We start from the raw sequence: 17,018 nt of genomic DNA, 5'->3' as shown, positions 1-17,018 counted from the left end.
TTAAATGCAGTGCAAATCTCTAAGTGGAGAAAGAGTCCACATATTTCTCAGATTTATATGACTGCAGATAGCCTTTTCGACAAGCTTCCTGAAGGAACAATGTTCCATTTTGGGAACTGCTATGTTAGAACATGACATTTATTCTTTTTAAATTAAATATACCATTTTCATTCATCCTCACATTGGCCTCATATTACTTATGATCGCATATGCAACATAAATGTAGGTGGGAGACAAAAATTGATTGAAAATCCATTATGAATCACCTTCTAGTGGCACATTAGCACTTGCAGCAACCCAACAAGGTAGGGACAAAACTGAGACCCCAGAGAAATGAAATACGTTTTTCAATGTCAGCATGGCTAAAACATGTGGTAGAACAGGAGTCTGATTCAGGTTCATCTGATTCCAATGTCCAAGTATATTCCACTAATTTGATCAAGTTTAAAACTTGGGCCTTTCTGCGACATCTATCCTCATGACTGTGATGTATGTACCTTCCTGGCACAAGCAGCATCCCTGAAAGAGGTACTTGGAAGTGTCCTGCCTCCATAGCTCCTCGTTAGAGAACCTGTCCCTTTGCTGCTCCTTAGAGAGTGTGTCCTTGTTTTCCTGTACTCAGCTCTAATCATCTGCGAGACTGGCTATATTTTCTGCCCTTAAATTCTTTACTGACTTCCATATGATGATTCCTCCTTAATCTAGCTCTTGTGTATTTCTCCTTTCTGAAATACCTTTCTCTAAGGCAAAGCTTTAAAAGAAGGGAGAAATTTATTTTCAGCTCTTAATGTATGCTGGACATTATTCTGGTAGATTTATTGTGTGTGCACACATACAGGTGCACATGTGTACATGTGTGTGCGTGTGTGTGAGCTACCTTGTGAGATTATGTGATGATGACCAGTGAATGACTCACAGTCGGGAAGAGACAGCCTTGGCCATGAATGGAGGTTCCTCACTCTATAAATACATAATAGCAAATCACTCATCAGTATTGGATGATTACGTAACACAAGCCTGGCAGGCAAACAAAAATGAAGGCAGAAAAGATGCTAAAGCTGGCAACGGGGTTTGAGGTTACATCGGAGACTGTCTCTGGTGGTACTTTTCATACCTTTCCCTCAGTTTTCTATGTTCTTCAGCATTATATGAATGGGAGTGTTTACCTTTTTCTTACTATTTATGAGACTTATCTCCTCAAAGAATGTTAACCACTTGTATGTTATATGGATTGCATATATTTTCCCTTGTTCATGTCTCTTTTACTTTTGTGGATGATTTTTTGTAATATACATAATATTTAAATTATATATAGCTATATATAACTATTTATAAATAAAAATAAATCCATATATATTATATTCCCTTGCAGTTTCTCCTACCATATTTATTCTTTTTTCTTAGAAGCTTTCAGTCTACTTAGGGTTGTATAGTCCTCATTTATTTTTGAATGTATTTTATCATGTATGCCAAATGCTGCCTTGAGTATGTTTTGGAACATGCCTGAAAATCATGTATATAAAATTGAGTAAATTAATAAATAAAAGTAAATAAACAGTATGTTATCCTAGATGCTATATTCATTTTGGTGCACGTGGCTGCTGAAGGGCAAGCCAAACCTGCCTGGGAAGCTCGCAGGATGCTGTTTGTCAATGGCTAGTGAATCATAACATACTACAAAGTTTATAGAGGATATCCTTCCTGCTTTTAGAACCTGGGGAAGAAGTTTCTATTGAGCTGGTACTGCATGCCAGGCATGCAGAAAGATGTACTTTTACTCTTCTCATCTAGCCAAGAAACACTTATTTTTTCATATAGGAAGAAGAGAGTTTCTTTTTCTGTTATTGTTTGTGTGCAAATGCTTAAATAGAAAAGGATTCTGTTGGCTTTTCCTGGGGACTTCTGTTTCTACCTGGGTGAGTCATACAGAAATACATGTTTCAGTCCTTTTCATATATATAAAAGATAAAGTTGCCATATTTAGCAAATAAAAATACACCATGTCTAATTAAACTTTAAAAATAGCTCTAGCCTGGGTGGCTCAGCGGTTTAGTGATACCTTCGGCTCAGGGCATGATCCTGGAGCCCCGGGATCGAGTCCCACATCAGGCTCCTTGCAGGGAGCCTGCTTCTCCCTCTGCCTGTGTCTCTGCCTCTCTCTGTGTCGTCCTTGAATAAATAAATAAAACCTTTAAAAAATAGCTCTAACTGCTTACTTTTTGTAGTTTATTGACAAAAGCTGTACACAAGACAGCATCTTGACAAAGTCAATACGGGAGGGAAGAAAAATATAAAGGATGCCTGGCAAAGCCACCAGAAGGTTGGCATCCTCCTTCAGGCTTCTCCCCCCCACCCCCAAAATGGCCCCATGCACAGAATACCACCACATGGCTCCTCACAAGGCATGCTTCTTTTGTGCACTAGGGTGTGCCCTACTAATACCTATTCTAGATGCTTCAAAATATTTCTTTTTAATCATTAGTTCAGTCATATTTGTTGAAGACTAACTGTATGGGAAGCAAATGCTGAGCTCTGAGAGATATGAAAATTGAGTTACAGCATTGTTATGGACTGATTGTATTCCTTCCACCCAGATTTCTACTTTGAAGCCCTGCCACCCTCCTTTCCTGAGTGAGGCAGTATTTGGAGGTAGTGTCTTGGGAGGTTATTAGGTTTACATGAAGTTATGAGTGTTGGGCACCATGATGGAGTTAGTGTCTTTATGGGAAAAGGAAGAAAGACTAGAAATTCTTTTCTTCTGGAGCACACAAAGAGGTCATGTGAGCACAGAGAGATGGTCGCCACCTTTAAGCTGGGAGAAGAGGTCATACGAACACAGAGAGATGGTGGCTGCCTACAAGCCAGAAGAAGAGGCCTCAGGAGGAAACCTATCTTGCCATCATCTTGAACTTGGACTTCCAGCCTCTAGGACTGTAAGAAATAAATTTCTGTTTTTTAAGCGCTGACCCTCCTCCCCACCAGCCTATGGTATTTTATTATGGCAGCTGGAGTAGATTAATGTAGTATTCTCAACAAGTTTAAGAGAAGAAAAATATTTAAACTTCTAAGATATCATAAAAACACCATTGAAGAGCTACAATGTTGTATTACTGTTGTACTTACTAATTTAAAAAATTTTCTCTTTCCTCATCTCTATAACACCAGAATATAGGCTCTGTGGAATAGTGAGTTCGGTTTTGTTTTGTTCACAGTTGTATTTCCAGCACCTAGGAAAGGATCTAACACATATTGGCACTTTTCAAATGTTTGTCAAATGCAATAGAGAATTACTGAACAACAAAAAGGGAACATAAATGAATTTTAACAGAAGGGATAAGAGAAAATCCCATATAGAAAGGTTATGAAGTTCTTCATGGCAGAGACGGAAGCATGGTTTGTCCAGTCTAAGAAAACAGTGTAAACAAATATGGGAAGTCATGAACTTTATGGGAAATCTGAAAACAGAGTGGGATGATTACTGGATTCATATCATGGAGAAACTTAAATGTTATGTGAAGCATTTTGAGCCTTATTCTGTAAGTTAATATTGCTTATGCTGGGCTCTATGGAATTAAGATGATAATAGATGATTCCATGAAAATGATGCTCTGTAGCATATAAATTTGGGATATGTTGTGTTTTCATGCCCCTCTTAGAGATCAAAGCAGATAGAAAGGCCCTAAGGACTCCTGCAGTAAAACCAACTTACCAATTTAACAACCCACCACACACACAAATCTCTATTTGCCTCTAACTAATTCATCAATTTTCAAATTTATTTGACTATGGAATCTTTTCCTCAAGAAGCATCTTTTAACTTGTGGATTGAATTTTTTACTGAGCTCAGTTTACCTCAGGTCACTGGAATCTGTGGGGAATTGAAGCACGGAGTGGCATTACTGCACTCTGTCTACCCTGTCCCATGACATGTTCATAAAGCCAGGCTTAATGCAGAGATCTGTTTCTAATCTAGCTGTGCAACTAATTCAGGCTATTTATTCAACCTCCATGAATTTTTTTCTTATGTAGCTGTAAAATGAAGACCTTGAATAAGACCATCGTTAATATCTGTGATCTTGTGCTCTATGATTCCCTTGGGAAGCTTAGACTTCAGCTGAGAGAGAAGAATGTCCTTGAGATCCGAGGACGAGATGACCTCAGATGTGGGATGATGTTGCAACTTCCTCAGAGTCCTGTTTCCAGGCTTTTACACTTCTTCTTCCTCTCTGGAAACATCATTTATACCCTAACATTTAACAGTTGAATCTATCTTCTGGCCTTATTTCTTGGAGAAGCAGGTAGAGATCTCTGGTATTGGCTTGGTCATAAAATTTTGTCAATTGGTCTGAAACAAAACTGTTAAGGTAAAAATTCTTCCCCAGATTTTGAAATTTTTTTCCATACTGCAATCCAATTTTTAGAATATTTGAGTTTGCTCAATCCTGATTATTATGATTAACAAACAAATAGGAGCATGACAAATAAGCATTATAAGAAATAGCACTAGACAGTTTGGTCAATTGTTTAAAAAGTGACTGACTTAAATTGCTTCATAATACAGTCAGAGGAAATAAAATAATACAATAGCCCTTGTTAGTAATAAAACAGATTATTATTCTCTGTTCCTTTTAATCCACCAATCTGGCAAAGTGTGAGTTTTTTATTCATATATATAGATGAATAATATTTTTCCACCAATCTAAATTCAAAATGGTTGAAAGAGAAGACAGTGATAAATGTCATTTCTACATCATCCTTCCAGCTATTATTTCCTTTTTCCAAATAAAACCAATGTTTAGGTTTGCCTTAAATTAAAAATCTTGGGGATCCCTGGGTGGCTCACGGTTTGGCACCTGCCTTTGGCCCAGGGCATGATCCTGGAGACCTGGTATTGAATCCCACATCGGGCTCCCTGCATGAAGCCTGCTTCTCCCTCTGCCTGTGTCTCTGCCTCTCTCTCTCTCTCTCTCTCTCTCTGCCTTTCATGAATAAATAAATAAAATCTTAAAAAAAATAAAAATCTTATATTTGTATATACAAGCAAATACCTATTTCTACAGCTCTTACCTCAATACATAATTTATTCTGAGCTTTTGGCAATGTGCATATTGATACTTTTGTAAAAGTAGAAGTAATGACACTCAAGATTATTGTGCATCTCAGAAACATCTTGAGCTCCGACCCATGTATCTATTGTCCTGCAAGCAACCTCATGTCCTAGGTTGCCATATTAATATCTTCAATTGTTTTGAGTGTCATGACTTGAATAAAATTGGAAAGTACAACTTAGAGTTTTCTAAATCTTCTTGATTTTCAGTTTATTATGTTTTTCTCTATACATGTGACTCTCTGTCTTCAAGCTTCTCCTTCCTCTTTTCTTCACATATGTAACTCTTATCCACTAAAACATGGCTCCTGCTTTGGCTTCTATAGGAAGTCTGTCCTGAGTGCCCCCAACCCAGTCTAGTGTTATTCCTTTGTGCTCTGTTGCAGCTACCTTGTCATGTCATATTGTCCATGTTTTTTTTTTTAACCTGTCTCCAATCCCCACTAGCTTGATAAATTTGAAGGCATGAATTAAGTTTTTCAAAGTTGAATTTTTATCTAACTCGAAGCTTTTAAATACAAAGTTACTCAGGAAATAATTGATGATTGAGTGAAGAGAAATAGAAAATATTAAGTTATCAGTGGATAAAATGGATTGTACAATCAATTTATTTGTAAAACCCAAGACTTGCAAGAAACACACACATGCATACACATACACACACACACACACACACACACACATACAGTGTAGCCTAGTGGTTATCAGTGAAGTCTGTAGAGTCAAATTCTTCACATCTCTGCATCAATGCTTAGCTGTGGGCCCTGGACAGCTCACTTAACCAGTTTGTGGCTCTGCTTTTTACATGTAAAGGGAGAATAATAACAGTCTCTAATTCATAACATTGTGAGGAAAAACTATACATGTATAGTTTGAAACAAGGCCTGAGTAAGAGTAAGATAAATGCTAAATATTATTTATTAAGTAATGATAGAGGTTTGGAATCCATCGTAATTTGGCTCAGATAATTTGACATGATTAACAAATTCATGTATAAATAAATCTGTCACTTCCATATTTCAGTGAAAAAGTCATAACTTACTCATTTGCTAAAGGCAAAAATCTGGGGATTATCCTTGACTCATCCCGATGTCTCATCTTTCCCCTCCCTCCTTCCAATCTGTCACCACTTATGATGATTCCATCTTCTAAATGTCTCTCAAATCTGTTCACTTTTCTCTAACACCTTCACCTGCTGCTTTATTCAAGGCCATGTTATGTCTTCTTTGGGTTAGCTTGAGAGCCCCTAATCTAATCGTGCTGTTTCCAGGTTTATTCTTTTTAAATTCCATTTCGGGCTTCCAGAAAGGCTAATTTTTATTATATCACTTTCTGGATGAAGACCCTTCCATGGTTCTTCTTCCTGAAGTCTCAGTTCCTTAACTTCTATTGTAGTATCTGGTAATCTGTGGTCTGTGCCAATCTCTCCAATTTTCTGCTTTCCCAGTTTTATACTGTATACTTCATCCTTACTTTCAGTTCTTACACTGGGCTAAGACTCCTCCTGAGTCTAGTCTTCTTCTGAAACAATTTATTTTTTCTCTTCTACTCCCTATTCTTTTAAATCTCCAATGTCTTCAATGATTTTTGCAAAGGTAAAGAGATTCCTATACCAAAAAATTGGAGAACTGCTGTGCTAAGGCAGTGACCTGGTCAGGACAGTTTAAAGTGAACCCACAATATACATGCCATAGGGATTCTAGTCAAAAGGAAGGAAACTTCAAAGGCAGTTACCATTAATATTTTCTGAGAGATATGAAGATTACTGAATGCATCATGAAACACATAAACAGAGATACTTTTAAAAAACAAGATGCAAAAGATAGAGGAGATTCAAAGTACAAAAAGAGCTCTTAGAAGTTAAAAATGGACCAACAATAATGAAAGAAAGATTGAAAGATAGAACAGAGAAACTCCCCCCAAAAAGCAGACTATAAAGAGAAAATGTAAGAGACCAGAAATTTAGAAGACTTTTCTGAGATACTCAACAGCTGAGTAACAGGAATTTCAAAAAACAAAAAAGAGGGGAAAAAGCAGCAACTAGATTAAGAGGAAATAATGAAGGCAATGATTCAAGAAATTTTTCAGAACTTAAGGTCATGAGTTTCCAGGCTGAAGACACACCTGGGCACCAGTGTGTTCAGCACCAACCTGCATACTTGCAAAATTTGAAAATGCTAAGAACAAAAAGAAAGATGCTAATTGCTCTCAAGGAAGGGAAGGAACAGGTTCCAAACAAAGAAATAAGAATCAAAATAGCATTAAACTTATCAATGGCAACACTGGAAGATAGAAGATAACAGAGCAGTTTTCTAAAGCAATCCTGATGACAATGTTTTGCAACATGAGTTTTGTATAGCAGAATCTCAATTGGTGTGAACATTGATCAAAGACATATTTGGACATGCAAGGTCTTAAAAAATTGGTTCCATGCATCCTTTCTAAGGAAGTGAACAGAGAATGTACTCTGCCAAAATAAGAAGATAACTCCAAGGAAGATGGAGTGCTAGGACCCAGGGAATAGAGAAACCAACATTAAAGAAAAGTATAAGAAGTTCCCATGATGGGGCAGCCCCGGTGGCTCAGCGGTTTAGCCCCGCCTGCAGCCCAGGGCATGATCCTGGAGACCCGGGGTCGAGTCCCACGTTAGGCTCTCTGCATGGAGCCTGCTTCTCCCTCTGCCTGTGTCTCTGCCTCTCTCTCTCTCTCTCTCTGCATCTCTATGAATAAATAAATAAAATCTTAAAAAAAAAAGAAGAAGTTCCCATGATGGAGGGCCTTAGATGATTGCTGAGCAACCAGGCTAGAGACAGCTCAACTAGGGCCAACTGGAATGGGCAGAGGCTCAAATAGAGACTTCAAGGAGGTATATTAATAGAAAACTAACAAGAGGGTACATAAGACTGGAACTAAGAACACAAACTCTGCAGTCGGATCACATGGGGTCAAATACACCCTTTCACTGTGAACCTGTTTTCTTTACACCTCCCATTAATTACAGGGATAATGAAAAACCTATCTTGTGAACTTTAAGTGAATCTATAAATGCTTAGAGTAATGCCTGACATAGTTAAGTATAATACTTATGTCACCTTAAGAATAGGTAGAGGGGTGCCTGGGGGACTCACCCAGTTGAGCACTTGACTCTTGGTTTTGGCTGAGGTCATGATCTCAAGGTCCTAGAATGGAACTGCACATCAGGCTCCATGCTCAGTGCAGAGTCTGCTTGTTCTCTCTTCCCCCTGTGCTCCTCTTCTCCGTCATGCTCTCTCTCTCTCTCAAATAAACAAATAAAATTTAAAAATAGTTAATAAAAAAGAGTAGGTAGGTAGATATAGATAATAGATGATGCATAGATAGATAAATAGATGATAGATAAAGATAGAGAATAGACAGAAAACATTGTATATCAGAGGCTAGACTGAGGAATAAATTGATGAGAATTATGTAGAAAACTGAGAAAACATAAGACAGACACTAACTCCAAGGAACAAAGATTTACATACCAAAGGAAAAGTAACCAAATTATAAGAGAGCTATTGATCATATTTACATAATAATAGTAATATAAACACTAAATATTGACCTAACCAAACTATCTTATAACTATATTAGGGGGAATAGAAGACAGGAAGTGTGAGTAAATTGGTGGCATAGGTGCGTGCATGAAACAGCTATGGAGTATATTACTCTTCTATAGTGGGAAGTCAATAAAGATATCTAAAACTAAAAACATGGAAAAAAAATCTGTATATTTAGCAATTATGAAACTAAAAATCAAAATGATATATCAGAGAATTTTTAAAGATTTATTTATTTATTTTAGAGAGGAGGGGCAGAGGGAGAGGGACAGAGAGTCTTCATTTTTTTAAAAGATTTTATTTATTTATTTATTTATTTGAGAAAGAGAGAATAGGGATAGAAGCAGAGGAAGAGAGAGAGTCTTTTTAGTTTTTTTTTTAAAAAGATTTTATTTAGTTAGTTGAGAGAGAGAGAGAGTGTAGGAGCAGGAGCAGAGGGTGAGGGAGAGAAAGAATCTCAAGCAGACTCTGTGCTGAGCATGGAACCCAATAAGGGGTTTTATCTCACTATTCTGAGTTTGTGACCTGAGCTAAAATCAAGAGTCAGACATTTAGCCTAATAACCGAGCTACCCAGGCACACCAGGGAGAGTCTTAAGTAGATTGCACTGAGTGTGGAACCGGATGTGGGGCTTGATCTCATGACTCTGAGATCATGGCCCTGAGATCATGACCTGAGCTGAAACCAAGAGTCCGACACTTAATGGACTGTGCCACCCAGGCACCCTAATACATCAGAGAATTTAAAGTAGTTGTATCTGGGGAATAAGTTATGGGAATACACTTTTTTTCCCCCTAACAAACATTGTATAACTCTTTGACTCTTTAAAATATGTGTACATGTATTTTATTTAAATATTAAAAGGCAAAGAGAATAGAAAGGATGAATCAGAAGAGGAAGAAGAAATGGTAACTGTAGAGGAAACAGAGATAATGGGATAAAGAGACAGGAACTTAAAAACAAGTTTCAATAACATGCATAGAAATATTTCCAGGCTTAGTGAAGTAATTTGTAACAAAAACAAGTTGCACTGAAAATGGAGCAAAGAGAACTCTTGGTAATAAAAAGAAAGAAACAGGATTGCCAAAACAAAATATTCAGTGGTAGGGGTGGGTAACTGGCAGCCACATTAGTAAACTGGAAGTTAATATATAAGAAATCTCCTTAAAAGTGAATTAAAAAGTCAAATTTAAAAGATTAGAGAAATATTAAGGGATTGCAGCACAGTTTGAGGAGACCAATATCTGTTAGTAGTTTGAAATAAAACAGAGAGAAAGAACTAATCCAGGAAGTAATAAAATAAAGATTCCTGGACCTAAGAAAGCTTCAGTTGGAACTGTTCCTGAAATACTGAGGAGCAATAGTGAATCCAGGCAAATCCTGATGGTATTTCTGATCTTCAGTGATAAAGAGAAAATGTAATATCTTTTGGAGAGAAAAAAATTCCACTAAAGAATATGATGAGATTACTGTCAAGATCTCCCAGGATGACAGCACAGCAGTACTTCCAAAGTTCTTCAGGAGATTTTTACTCATCTGGAATCCTATGCAATGCTTATGATCACAATGATTTCAAACACAAAGCACTCATCTACTCCTCTCTGAGAAAGAAAAAAGAAATCAGTCAGGGATATATGCTAGCAAAAAACAAAACAAAACAAACAAAACTCAACGGAGAAGGTATATATATAACACAAGAAAGACCAAGAAGTGAGAGAAGAAATCAATAAAACTTAGAATAGGTTCAAGTGACTACTGATAATTAGGTTGAAACTTTTGAGACAATCGCTGAGACTGGATTGTTAGGAATGGAAAAAGATTCAATGTAAAAAAAATTAAAATTCTATATGATTTTAACAAATTATGATTGTTTTAGAGGAGAGCTAGAGAGTAAAACTGCAAAAATTCTTACCTTAGATATTGGTTAATTCCTAACATCGATGTAAAGAGATATATCTACTGAGATTTTGAGGTCACCCTATTAGAAGAGAAATAGGATTTAAAACAACAAAAGATATTGGAGAAAAAAATCAGAGAAAAAAATCTCAATGCAGCAAGAAGAAAATGAAAGAAAAAAAAGAGATAACCTCCTTTTTTGCTCTTAAGAGGATTAATGTTCAGTCACACACACACAAAAAAAGTTGTTTTAGTTTCAATGGCAGTACTTGATCCTATAATTCCCATTCGTCTTTGTGTAATGCCTGATATTTCTTATTGTTTCCTGGCTCTTCTGTTACAGCTAGTGTATCTCATTACAGTTTCTACGACAGTCCTGAGTTAAATGTAAGGCTGAGTTCCATAGAGGCCACCTTGGAAGGGACAATGGCTGTTGTCTTTCCCCATTGCCTCCTGTATCTTCATCCCTGGATCTTCAGTTTCGTATGCTCATGAATGTCGGTATTTTGATTGCTGGAAATGGCTCTTCCTCTTTCTACAGCAGTGAATCTAATTCTTTATTCTAGAAGTGGTGGGTCATGCATTATTAATTCTTTATTACATAATAGTTTACCAAAAAAATATACAAAATAAAGTATGTAATGAAGCATAACAGCAAGATGAAAACCTAGAAACCCAGCTGCTAACTTGGAAACTACTTACACTTTTTCATTTACTTCCACAATCCCAATCCCCTGACACTACATGGAGGCAACCATTACTCTACATTTTGTTTTTATTATCTCCAGGCTTAAAAAAAAGTCTAGTAAAAATTACTTAAATACTCATATAATACAAAATTAGTTTTGTTCTCTTCCATTTGTAAAATCAAAAGAAATTACAAAGAATGAAAATACAGGGAAAGCCCTCAATTTTTAATTTTAATTTTTAATTTAAATTAAATTTAATTAACATATACTGTATTATTAGTTTCAGAGGTAGAATTTAGTGATTCATCAGTTGCATACAACACCCAGCACTCATCACGAGTGCCCTCCTTAATACCCATCACCCAGTTACCTTTTCTGCCCACTCTCCTCCCCTCTAGCAACATTTAGTTTGTTTCCTAGAGTTCTTCAGCATCTATGATTTGCATCCCTTTCTGTTTTTGTCTTATTTTAGTTTTTCCTTCTGTTCCCCTATATTCATGTTTTTTCTTAAATTCCACATATGAGTGAAATCATATGGTATTTGTCATTCTCTGACTGACCTATTTCACTTAGCACAATACCCTCTAGTTTTATCCACATCATTTATTAAAACAACTAAGTAGCAATAAATACAACCTTAAACACAAATTATGATGCCAAATAATATGAAATCAGAGAGGACAAGGAACTGCAAGTCAGCATCTACTAGTTCAGACATAAGGGAGAGAGCAGTTTTTATAAGAGTAATCTAGAAAAGCTCATCCAATGATCTTTTGCTTAGACAGGGATTTGAGGATGTAAGTGGGCCATGGAAGGTGGAGAACTGTCTTGTAGAAATAGTCCTGTTGCTGAGGGAACAACCAAACTGATGTCTTATTTTTATTGTTTGTGACCTGTTGTCACAATCCATGGTCTGTGCAGAAAATTAGTGGGATTAAGGAGAAAAAAGAGACCATTGTTCTGTTATGACCTACCAGTGATGTAAACACCCAACTTGAAGGAGATATGCTCAAAGGGAAAGGAAATAACAGACTTGATGAGAGTGTGTTTCAGAAGAAAATACCTCACTCAAAGCTCCAGATTATCCCAGTTCCCCAACTCCCATCCTTACCATTTCCAGCCATAGCTAATGTTTAGCACAAGCTTCCCTGTTAAGGAGGCAGGCCACATAAAAAAGAAGTTCAAGTAGGGCCTTTGCAGAGATGCTGCAAAGAAAAGGAGGCAAGGGACAGAAACAAAAGGCATACAAAGAGCATGCATTACATGAAAAATTTTCTTATGGAAAAGGAAAAATTATCCAGAGTAAATAAAAACTAATATAGATCTCTAAAAACTAAAGAAAGAAAGATGTCAAAAAAAAAAAAAAAAAAAAAAAAAAAAGAAAGAAAGATGTCAGAAAGGAGGTTCACATACTCAAAGTAGAGTATACAACAGCTGAGAGAAGATAAAAGTGAGCCAGCCTGTGACTAATCAGGGACATACAAATGGAAACACTGATGAAGTACCATGCAGCAATCAGATCTGGCAAGAATTGAACATCTAATAGCATTGAGTATTCTCACTGAGAACAGAGAAAACTTTTATCACATTCCTAATGAGAGAAGAAATTGGTACAATCACTTTAGGGAGGAGCACCGAGTCAAGATTAAAATGCAAAATTTAAGATCCTGAAATTCCATTCCTAGGGTTTCTCCAGTGGGAGAAACTCTCACAGGGGTGTGCAAAGATATTCATATATAAGTTTGTGTATGAATGTTAAGGACAGTAATAGTGGAAAATTATAAATATTTAAAAATTATAAATAACTCAGTGTTCATGATTAGGAGAAGGGAAAAACAAATTATAGATATTCTTTTTTTTTGTGAATTGTAGATATCCTAAGATGAAACTATATATAGTGAAATAAACTGGAGGTGTTTGCATCAATGTAAATAATGTTGAGTAAAAAAAGGTACACATGGATTTGTATACTTGCAAAAATCATTTATTCATTTATTTATTCAGAAAATACACTGAGTATTTGTTTGAGGCATTGGGAATATAACAGTGAGCATGACACACAATAATCTTCCCTCATAGAGCTTCCATTTTAGGAGATGATAACAGACAATAATCAAAATATATGAGTAAATGATACAGTCTACTTGAAGATGAGTGATATTGGTATTATAAGAAGAGGAAGATCTCTCTCTTTTCTCTCTCTCTCACTCTTACTTTCTCTTGCCACATGAACGATGAAAAAAGTCATGTGAGGAGGACACAGCAAGAAGGTGCCAACTGCAAGCCAGGAAGAGAGCTCTTACCAGCACCCGAGCATGCTGGCACCATGATCTTGGACTTCCAGCCCCGAGGACCATGGGAAAATAAATTTCTGCATTTTAAGCAATCCAGCCTAAGCATTTTTGGTATGTCTGAGTCAGCTGCCTGAACTGTCTGAGGCAGGAGGATGCTAAAAAGGTTTAGTGTCTTGGGAACAATGGATCAAAACATTTAAAAAAGATACAGGTAGGGGTGCCTAGGTGGTTCAGTCAGTTGAGTGTCTGGCTCTTGATGTCATCTAAGGTCATGATCTCCAGTTCGTGAGCATAGAGCCTACTTAGGATTCTCTCTCTTCCTTACCCTCTGCCCTCCCTCCTTGCTCTCTTTCATGCATGTGCACACCCTTTTCTTTAAAAATTAAAAAAATAAATAAAAATAAACAAACAAAAAAAAGATAGGAATAATAACCAAATTTGTAATAGTGGTTCCTTGTAGTACAGAGAAAGTCTTGAGATTGGGCAGGGGGCAGTGGTGTTAATTTTTATTCTTTCTTTAGTGTTCCCCATTTCTCTAGTTAAGTGGTAGGTATATAGCTATTTCATTATATTTTAAATATATTTTTGTGTACCTGAAATATTTCATTAAATGTGAAAAATTAACACAAAGCTCAAAAGAGAATGCAAGAGAAAACCTTCAAAAAGGACTTTTAAAAAGATTGAAAGCTGAGATAAAATCGACACAAAAGAATGACTGAAAACAGAGACATAAGAGAAAGGTTGGAAGAGAAGACAAACAATAGAATACAAGTTGGTAAGGAATAATTTCAAATACATAAATGAACACTAAATGTTAATGGATTAAATTTTCTACTTAAATTTAGAGACTCTTGGACCAAGTTTAAAAAAATTAACAGAGTAATATCAGAAAACACTGTTTATAGAAAGTTTACCTTAAAAAAATAAAAATAATGGGAAAGGATGAAAAGGATAAGAAGCAAAATGTAACAGAAATAAAAAGAGTGCCAATATTAATAAGATGATTCAGACAAAAAGCATAAAAATATAAAAAAGTGAGATATTATTTAGCAAAAAGCAATTTATCAGAAAGATAATGCTAACTTTTGTGCCCCTGAAATAGGATTAATATTTACAGAGAAAAACTATTAGCAACACAAGGAATTATTAGCAAATCCAGAGTGGAGAGGAAAACTCAGAAACTGACAGCTAAAAAAAAAAAAAAAAGAAAAGAAAGAAAATCTAAAAAGGATTTGAGCAACATCATTCATAAGTTTAATTGTTATAGATTTACAACAAACTTTATATAAAAAAATTAAAAATGCCAATGGATCACTTCGTATTATTGATCCTATATTAGGCTATGTATAATTTCCATAAACATAAAAATGATATATAAATAATAAAGACCATATTATCTGAACTGGACTACATATATAATTTGGACAGGAGTAAAAATCTGCCCAATTGGAGATTAAAATATGGTATATTAAGTCAGTTTAAAGAGGAAATCAAACAGAGGTTGAAAATGAAGAATAAACAACTATGAATGTTTTATAGCCAAAATCTATAAAGCTGTACTCAGAGGTAAATTTACAGCCATACCTGCATTTTTTAGAAAACAATAATTTGGAAAAAGAGTGGCTAGAAAGGAACTACAAAATAAACCAAGGGGAATTAAAATTACAAAATTAGTTAAACTAAAACGTTAATTAAAATTAAAGCAAACCCTTCCTAGCTGTCTGTGGCGACACCAAGTTGGTAGGTTAAAAACAGCTGTGGCGAGGGTATGTACACTACAGAAATTAACAAATGCTACAAATCAGGAATTTCCCCTCAATATTTCCCACTCAACCCACCTCTACCCCCGTGAGACAGTTAAGGGCACACTGACTTTTTTATTTATGTATTTATGTATTTATTTATTTATTTATTTATGATAGTCACAGAGAGAGAGAGAGAGGCAGAGACATAGGCAGAGGGAGAAGCAGGCTCCATGCACCGGGAGCCTGATGTGGGATTCGATCCCGGGTCTCCAGGATCGCGCCCTGGGCCAAAGGCAGGCACCAAACTGCTGCGCCACCCAGGGATCCCCACACTGACCTTTGAATAAAGAATTTTCCTTGTAAAAATGCATCCTATAGCAATAGCAAGTGTCTCAGCCATCAGTTGAAAGTGAAAGAATCCCCAAATCAACCTGAATTACATTGAAAGGACGTTTGTTATTTCACATAATAGGGGTTCAGAAGCCAGGCATAAACTGATGGACTAAGTGGCTCAGTAGGGTCATTAAAGACCCAGGTTCTTTCTTGTGTTCTGTTGCTCATAGAATTTACTTCATCTGAAGGCTAGTTTCCCTCTTGATTGGAAGATGGACTGCAGATGTGAGGATGGCATAAACCTCCCCCTTGATCACAGAATCTAAGTTTTTTCTTTTAGTATATTTGAGCCAGCTCAGGTCATGTGTGCACCTCAGGATCAAGACGGTTGCCGGGACAAGGCACACTCAGTCTCATCTGGGGACTAGGCAACTGCTTGAATAGTCAATGTTCTTCTGGGCCCACATTTATCTCTTAGGTAAAAAAAGAAAAAAAAAAAAAGAAAATCTGCCAAACAATAAAAATGGTAGTTATTGTAGAAACACATTTATATAGAAAAAACAATACTCATGTGTGCGAGGAATGGAGAAGGATGAAAGAGGATGAAGAAAAGGGAGCCAGAACCATGTGAAGGACGTTGGACCCAAACCACAGAGGCTGTGTGACTTTGGACAAGTTATTTAACCTCTCTGGTCTCAGGGTCTTTAACTATAAAATGAAGATAATAGTATTGACCCTTTCAGGATTGCTGTGAGGATTAAATGAGAGAATATGTATAAAGTTCGCTGAATGGTAGTCAGTAGATGTTCAATGCTATTTCCCTCTTCTTTTTGTGTGAATATATATAAATTTTAGCTGAAAGATTTATAAGATTTTAAAGTATCTTCTATTAAAAAAATAAGATAAAATAAATGAAAAGAAGGGTTCCGTATAAAAGAGATGGGAAACAATGGCACTGACCATTGTTTAGGACCTGGTAAATGTGACATCTGGCTTGGGCTCCAGTATATTATCTACAGGCTGAGGCTGCCAGGGGGTGAGGCCGATGGGGTGCCTAGTGAGGAGCATTCACTCTTAAGGGAAACAAAATATGCTTTTCTTGTGCAAAAAAATGTAAAAGTATTTTATTTCAAAATATGCTTTTATGCTTCATAATGCAACAGAGTGAAAGCTTTTATCATTGCTTTTATTTATTACCTTAAAAGAAATAATCTTTTCATTCTAAAGCGAGCGTACTGCAATCTTACAAAATGTTATAATACATGTTTTTAAAATATTGCATTCGGTGTAAGTGCAATGCCGAATAATCTGTCAGCAGCTTCCTCACACCCTATGAAGCCCGTCCGTGTGCATTTTCAATCTTTATTTGCACG

This window comes from Canis lupus, chromosome 18 (assembly GCF_011100685.1).
Source record: "Canis lupus familiaris isolate Mischka breed German Shepherd chromosome 18, alternate assembly UU_Cfam_GSD_1.0, whole genome shotgun sequence".
Taxonomy (NCBI): Eukaryota; Metazoa; Chordata; class Mammalia; order Carnivora; family Canidae; genus Canis; species Canis lupus.
The sequence above is the reverse complement of the archived record's forward strand: the minus strand, read 5'-3'. Positions refer to the sequence as shown.